The 8,037-nt window shown below is 29.5% G+C and overlaps 1 pseudogene; it reads right to left on the bottom strand.

Annotated features, from left to right (window-relative positions):
- Window positions 1-740: 740 nt before the first annotated feature.
- Window positions 741-2,911, bottom strand: LOC130974671 (ferritin-like catalase Nec2; annotated as a pseudogene).
- Window positions 2,912-8,037: the final 5,126 nt, after the last annotated feature.

Genomic DNA, 8,037 nt, shown 5'->3' with positions numbered 1-8,037 from the left:
AATCTATCCTCTCACAAATCACGCGTTTAAGCTCTTCAAATGAAATTGTAAAGGGAATAACAACATCTAACGGATCTTCACAAACAAATTTTACTTCTTCAGGCATCTGCAACAAAATTTGACCAAAATAATACACTTTCAAAAGGACTCTATCATCCATTCCTCTCACTCACTTAAACAAAAATAGAAACTTCACCATCAACTTTTTTTTCCCAACCCAAGTAAACACACACCAGACCCAGAGAAAGAAGAAGAGAAGTTGAACAAGATGAAGAAACTTGGATTTGGTCGGCTGTCTACGGTTCGCATACCTTCACTAGTATATATATATACACACAACTCGAACCAACTGAGTTGTTTAACCTAATTCAAAAATACTATATAATAATGAAAATGGATCGTCTGATTTCATTCTCCGTAAATTAAAAAAATTTATTCCTCATGCACAACTCGGACCCAGTGACTAGTAAAACCAAATTCAAAAAACAAATCAACAGAGAAAACGAACTATCCGATTTGATCATGGAGATATCGCACAGTTCGATTTTGTTTATGTGATTTTCATATCCTCCAAGCAAAATGGATCCTCTGATTTGCATACAAAATTTTCAAAACAAAGAACTCAGAGGGTCCGATTTCTTCACACCAAATCTGAGCTAAAAGCTGTCCCACAAATTGGTGTAGCACCCCATCTTCCATAACCCGGCACAACACCTTAACCTCTTCCATAACCAAAAAAATCAGCCAAAAGATTTAGCTAGAACACCATCAGCTCCCTTAGGAAAGAAGCCACCAGGGCGACTTTCATTGCCTGTCAGATACACTATCCTCAACAGTTCCGGTGTTGTTCTCCCATGTTGAAGAGAATCATTATTACCAGAAAGAATATTTCCACTCACTTTACACTCTGCACCAAGCTCTTTAGGTACCACAAGACCTTCATCTTTAAGACCTTCCCTTCCTAACTTGTTCCTAAGCTCTTAATGCGATTCGTGAACTCTTCCACACTCTTTTTATATGGATCTACCAATCGTGCTCGATGTTCATATAGCAACGTTCGAATAACTCCATCTTGGCCAGATTCCATGCCGAGAATTCCGGCAAGAAGCTGCATTTGCATTGCAACATATATCAAATAAAATAATAATAAAAGAGTTAAATTTTGATGCACTGTAATACAATTATATATATTTTTTGTTAATATAAAAGATAGTTATTTTTATTGGTGTTACATAATTAAATATACGTGTAAAACTATTTACACTGATAATATATTAAAATTAAATTCTAATAAAAAATAATAAGTAGTTTAAAATTTAGAATTTAAGATTTAATAATATATCACCTTGGCGGTTGGAGTTTCGAGCAATGTATTCGCATTAGTTAGGCCAGTAACACCGATATAAGGAATAACGTAAGATGCAAGCAAAAAGTTGATTTCATTGACATAAGGATCGAATGGAGGTACAAGTGGCCTTTCAAAGGCATTATCCATTAATTGGGCAAATAATTCTGAGCTTATGTTCAACAATGACCTTAGAAACCCTTTCACTATCCGCTTTTTGGCCCTGCAACCAAATTTAACATCATCTTTGTTACTATCACACTTTGTTACTAATCCATAAAACCATCACAAAATAAAGTACTGATTAAGTAGGATAAATTAAAATTAAACTTGTGGGTTCATTTGTCTAGCCACCTTCATATTCTGATATATTCTTCTTCATGATCACAATTTATTCTCTTAAATATAATTATATCATTACATTTTGATATTTAATTAACAGAGCCAAAAATAAAAAAAACCAACACTTTAACACAAAAATTTGTATTTCTATGTATATAAACTCTGATTGTTATGTAGTTTTATCCTATAAATTTAAAAAGTAAGATTCAATTTGGTTAACAAATAATGTTAAAAAGACATTTTTCTTACGTTATTTTTTAAAAATTATCCTAAAATGATAGGTATCTCTTAGGAATAATATTAGATAATTAACAAAATTTATTATTTTTTACCAATACTTAACCAGTAATACTCTAAATCTTAAGTATTAATTCTAATTCTAATAGTATGAAAATAGAGTATTAGTTAAGTGCTGGTTAATATTAATAAAAAGTGTCAGCTCTTTATATCCTAGCCTGGCCTCAAATTAAATTGCAGCTAAAGCTTGTTGTTACCAAATCGTACATTTGCTTTCACCAATAAGTTTATAAAAAATGGGATTCTAAAAAAATTTTGGTGTGAATGTAGAAGGAAGGGCAATGTATTTTCGAGTGTGGCAACCATGGAACAATATTAAACTCTTGATACTATAAAGTGATTTTGAGATAAGAACATAAATTGGTTGAATAGAGAGCCAGAGGAGAGAATTTTTATAAAGAAAATTATATAGTTAACTAACTAATCTCAACAGATTCCTAACTGCACTCAATAATCAAGACTCATTCAATAACATGAACTATCCTTCACTAAATTGAAATTGCATATTCTAAAGAATTGATTGAAGAACAAAATACACATATATAATTCCAAAAGTGATAATATAATTGGAGATGAGAATGAACCTCAATTGTCTAGTGTATTGATAACCAATTTAGGACATAAGATCCTTAACAAGGGGACCAAGATTGGCCATTTTGGCAGCAATAAGAGGGGGCCCTCCTTCTATTAAATTTGGAGCAACAAGTCAACAACATCCAATCCATATCCCGATGCCCCATTCAAGAACTCACATTCCAAGTAAGCAAAATTCAAAGCAAATTCAAACAAATCTTTTTCAATTGGTGTGATAGTTGTGTTGTCTGATCTTACAAGAACCATATTAGGAGTATAAGAGAGGAGCACTAGTAATGAAAACAACATTATAACAAAGGATTTGCTAGATTTGGAAATAATGGTAACTGCCATTTTTTTCTTGTTTGTTGTCAATGATGCATGCATATTTTGGTGGTTCACATATATATATATATATATATATATATATATATATATATATATAAGGAATTCCTTTACATAACATAGACACGGTCGAATAATTTTTATGAAAAAATTCTTAAGTGTTCTCTTGATGTAAATTATAACACTTATATTGATTTATTAGTTGAATGACAAGTTATTAATGTCAATGAGTTATACTTCAAATGGTATAATTTTTTCATACTCACTTAAGAAGTCACAGTTCGAATATCTCTATCTTTGGTTAACAAAAAGAAAAATAGTACAATAGTTGTATATGAATATTTATTTTATAATAAAGTCATTTTAATTAAAAAATTTAATTATTTTTATAACACAGCTCTACAAGTAACAACACTTTGCGTGCCTTGAGCCGAAGTTACTATATTAATGGGCAGTTGGGGACCACAATTTTGAAATTACATGGGAACCGAAAGGAACAATGACCTTTTCTCATCCAAAGATTTTTAGCTTGGTTCCAATTGGATGCATGGCCAATTTTATTATGCACCAAATTTAATTTCCATCTAATAATATGTGGAATAGCGGTCCTGACGGATCTAAAGATAGTGCATTATCATTAAATATATGCCTTTTCTTACTCATTTAAATTAAAAAATTAATTTATAATATAGTATCAAAATTTAGAGTTCAATCGTTGATGGCTATTGACGCATAGTATATGAGGGTCTGGTCTGACGCTCGTATAGTATTATTATAGTCCACTCTTTTTATCTTGTTCAAAGTACGTGCAAAGGCATAGGAGATGTATATAAGTCATAATCTGTAATATTGTAAAATAGTTTTGACTTCTCAATATTTGTAATAATTTATTAGTTTCTATAATACGGTATTAAGAACTGTTGGTTATTAGTTTTATTACTTTCTTTCGATGAATTTTTTTTCTCGGTTCGTACTAGCTAGTTCCTCTTATTCTTTGTAAAAGATTCATCAAGAATCAATCTTTTGTGGAGCTTTCTATGACGGTGAAAGAATATTTTGATCCTTTAAGGACCAGAATGCATAACGAAATAAATAATTATTATTGAATTCTCTTATAAATATAAATTTTTATCAAAAGAACCCATTCAACCACCACTGTACTTCATGATTATACTTCGACTGTTGGCAAAGATTTTTTTATCACAATTTCTTTGACTTCTCCAATTTTCAGTGAAAAAAAGAAAACACCTTAAAAAGTTTTCCGTTGGACTGTACAGAAAACGACACCTTTAATTTCTCTAATGTTGTTGTAGAACCCGACTCCATATTCGCCGATGAATTATTCTTTCCCTGAGTCGGCTAACAATTTTTATAAGTGTCATATCCCAACTAAATATGATCCACATACTACACATATTTGTAAGTTTTATAGCATGGCTAAAATGCACAAAAACCCATTTTCTAATTCTGAATCTATTTATTCTACACTCCTAGAGCTAGTTTTTGTAGATATTGGGGCCAACCCCAATCTTATCTAGAAGCAGGTTTTGATATTATATTGTTTTTATCGATGCTTTTACCGAATTCTCATGTCTCTTTCTTTTTACTAACAAATTTCAAGCTCTTCTCGCATTTCAGAATTTTAAAAATTTACTAAAAAATCAAATAGGTTTTAAAACCAAGGCCTTACAATCTGACTATGGACAAGAATTTCTCTCACACTCTTTTACTAATTTTTTGAAAGAACATGGAATATCTCACGGCTTATCATGATCATGTCCCTATACGCATGAGCAACATGACAATGTTGAAGAAGACACAAGACAATTACAGAAATGGGTGTTTCCCTATTGGCTACAGCCTCTCTTCCACTCAAGTTTTGGGAGGATGCCTTCATTACTACTGTTTACATCATTAACAGATTACCCACTTTCACTCTTCAGTTTAAATCACCATTTGAAGTTTTATTCAACAAAGAACCAAATTATTTATCCTTTAAAATATTCGGTTGTGGGTGTTACCCGTATCTAAGATCGTTTAATAAAAGAAAACTAGATTATAGGTCTGAATTATGTATGTTTTTAGGGTATGATAGTCAGCATAAAGGTTACAAATGTATGGCTAAAACTGAAAAGGTTTATTTTGTTTGGCATGTTACTTTTCTGAAAAACTTTTTCTTATGACATCATCTTTAAAACTACTACCTCTGTTCAGTCTCAATCAAGTGAATCTCCAAACTCTCAACTATCATTTTATAGGAAAGTTTTCACATATGCCAGACCACTTTATTGACATATTGCTATGCCATGAAGCAGAGCTATTGAGATATATATTAAAAAATTTTAAAGGTGTAGATGAATTGGCAGAATAATGTTGTAGAGTAGGTAGAAGAATGGTGTAGGCAATTCTCTTTACCGGTAGAAGCGTGAACCAAAATAGACCCATTGATAATTACTTTGTTTGCACTTCAGGCTGTTTTTGTCATTTTTCGTAGGCAATATTTAAGGCTGAGCTATCAGCTACAAGCCTACAAGCACAAGCCAATGGAAACGATTGGGCCATATATTTTTGGTGGGTAGCGATTCGGGCTACGGGCAATTTGAGGAAATAATAGGATCTCCTTCATTAAAGATAAGACAAAATATCATTGGACAGGAGGATGAATTATTTAAATTATAACTATGCAACCGTAGAAGTTAAGGTAATTGATTAAAATTAAAATTCACAAGGTAGGTTCTGTTTTACAGAAAAAAGAATTAAGAGTTTAGCTAAGTTATATCTTAAAAATATATGTTAAGATTATTTTCAATAAAAATTTTTAAATTTTTTACTTTAATAAATGAACAACAAATGTATTAAAAAGTAAATTTTATAAAATATATACAAAATTTAATTGATAATCTTAAAATGTAATTTTAGAGTATAAATTAGATAAAACTAAAAATAATGGTTGACTCCTTGGTATTTTTCTTTGTTATTTTTGTCAATGTTATATTATTAATATATAATAATTTAATGAATGAAACTATGTTAACGAAATAAATAATATTAGGTGAAAAGTTTAACTTGAAAAATAATTCATAAATGTAGGTTCTATTATAATATATACAAAAATAAACGTTAAGTCATTCTCGTGCTTCTCTTTGATATTATTGTTAAGGTCAAAGACGAATAAAAATAATATTAACAAATAATAATTTAATGAATAAAACTAAAAAAATAATATTAGGTGAAGAGTAAAATTTATAAATAGTGAAAGTAGTCCGTAAAATATTTCTAAATTACATGTTGACTTATCAATATCTTTTATGTTCTTTTTTTAATAGAAACATCTCCCTAGTTATTTTTTTTTGTTTTTTTACCAAAGATAGGAGACTCAAACCAGCAACCTCTTAATTGAGTATGGAGAGACTATGCCATTTGAGCTATAACTCATTGGCACCTCCCTAGTTACTTGTTAGTATTAGAATCATGTATATACATTATCATATGTAAAATAAAAGGTGAGTTCTACAGTGCCTTTGTTATGGTGCTTAAATTGCCTAACTTTCCTTTTAAAGTAAAAAATAAAATATTTAAAATTTATTAAATATTATTTATTTATTTTTTTTAGTAACTTAGGTACAAAGTGATAGACACCATAGTATTCACCAAAATAAAAAACAGCATTAAAAAACGAATAAGTGGTAGTTGAATTAACTCAGATAGCCACATTGCATAAAGTAGTAATGTTTATTCTAAACACATCAATATTGCAATGGCGAAAGAGAACACAACATGATGTGGCTGCAACGATAATTAACATTAAAAGCTTTTTGATTATAAATAATTAAAGGGATATCTTAAGAAGATTCTAAAATACCGAAATTTTTTGAGTCATACAAGTTTAAAAACCAAATTAAAAGACAAGCCAAGTAAAGAAAGCCTAATAATTAAGAGTAGTAGATCAAAGTTTTGCATTACATAAAATAGGACCGATAATAAAAAAGTAGTATGAATCTAATTTTTAATGAAAAAGTGATCATTAATTATACAATAACATTAAAAATTTTCATCTTTTAATCAATCTTTTATTATATGAATTTAAAAAAAAATTAAAACAAACATATCCAATAAATATGATGTTTGATATATTCTTTTTCAAATTTTAAAATACAAATTTAAAATACTAAACATTAGGTAATTTAAATTTAATTAAAAGATAAAAAATAAAATTAAAACAAATTCTAAAACATACGTTGATACCTTGATTTTTGTTTTTATTTTTAGTGTGTCTTTTTATAGATAATTAAATGTGTAAAATATGCCAATGTACTTTTATTTAGTTTTTTTTTATTGAATTCTTTTTCCTCTTTTTTTATTTAGAAATTTAGAAGAATGTGGTTTAATTCAATTGTAGAGATATCAACAATTTAACAATGTGTAACATATTGATTTATCAAAATAATATGTGTATTTATATATAAATACATGATGATTAATTTTGGTAATTAATTTTAGTATCTAAATAACATTTTTTATTTTTTAAAGATTAATAACTTGTACATAAAAAACTTTAAAAAAATGACCCAACTAATGGCCCATTACTTGCCCAGCATTTCAACCCACAGCGCGCCCCAACAGCTTCCACTCTTCCAACTTTCAGTTTGGCTAAATTTATCAAATACTGCTATGGTCGTATCCTGTATTAGCCATTATTACGTTTGACTTTTTCGTCTTTTACTATTACATTTCAGGGATTGTTTTGTAATTCCACTAATAGTTATAAGACAAAATGTAAACGTGCTACTGGACCGTACGTGGCATAGCAGTGTGGCAGTAAAGTTGGCTGGTATAGGTGAAAACCTTCCCATTTTATATACCTAAACATACACATACACATACACATAAACCTCCCACTTTTCCTATCACTAGCCTTTTTGTGCAAATTGATAATAATTCCATTTTACCATCAGCATAAACTTTTTCAACATCTAGCTTGAATCCTACACCTCACACTTTACCAACAGGATCTATTCCAATTAAAGGCATTGGGATACAAATTCTATCACCAAATTCTCCTATATCAGGGCCTACTTCACTTAACTCTCATCCTATGACAACACGAGCTAAGAGCAAGAATACACATTGTAAAG

This window comes from Arachis stenosperma, chromosome 4, assembly GCF_014773155.1.
Source record: "Arachis stenosperma cultivar V10309 chromosome 4, arast.V10309.gnm1.PFL2, whole genome shotgun sequence".
NCBI classification, from domain to species: Eukaryota; Viridiplantae; Streptophyta; class Magnoliopsida; order Fabales; family Fabaceae; genus Arachis; species Arachis stenosperma.
The sequence above is the reverse complement of the archived record's forward strand: the minus strand, read 5'-3'. Positions and strand labels throughout refer to the sequence as shown.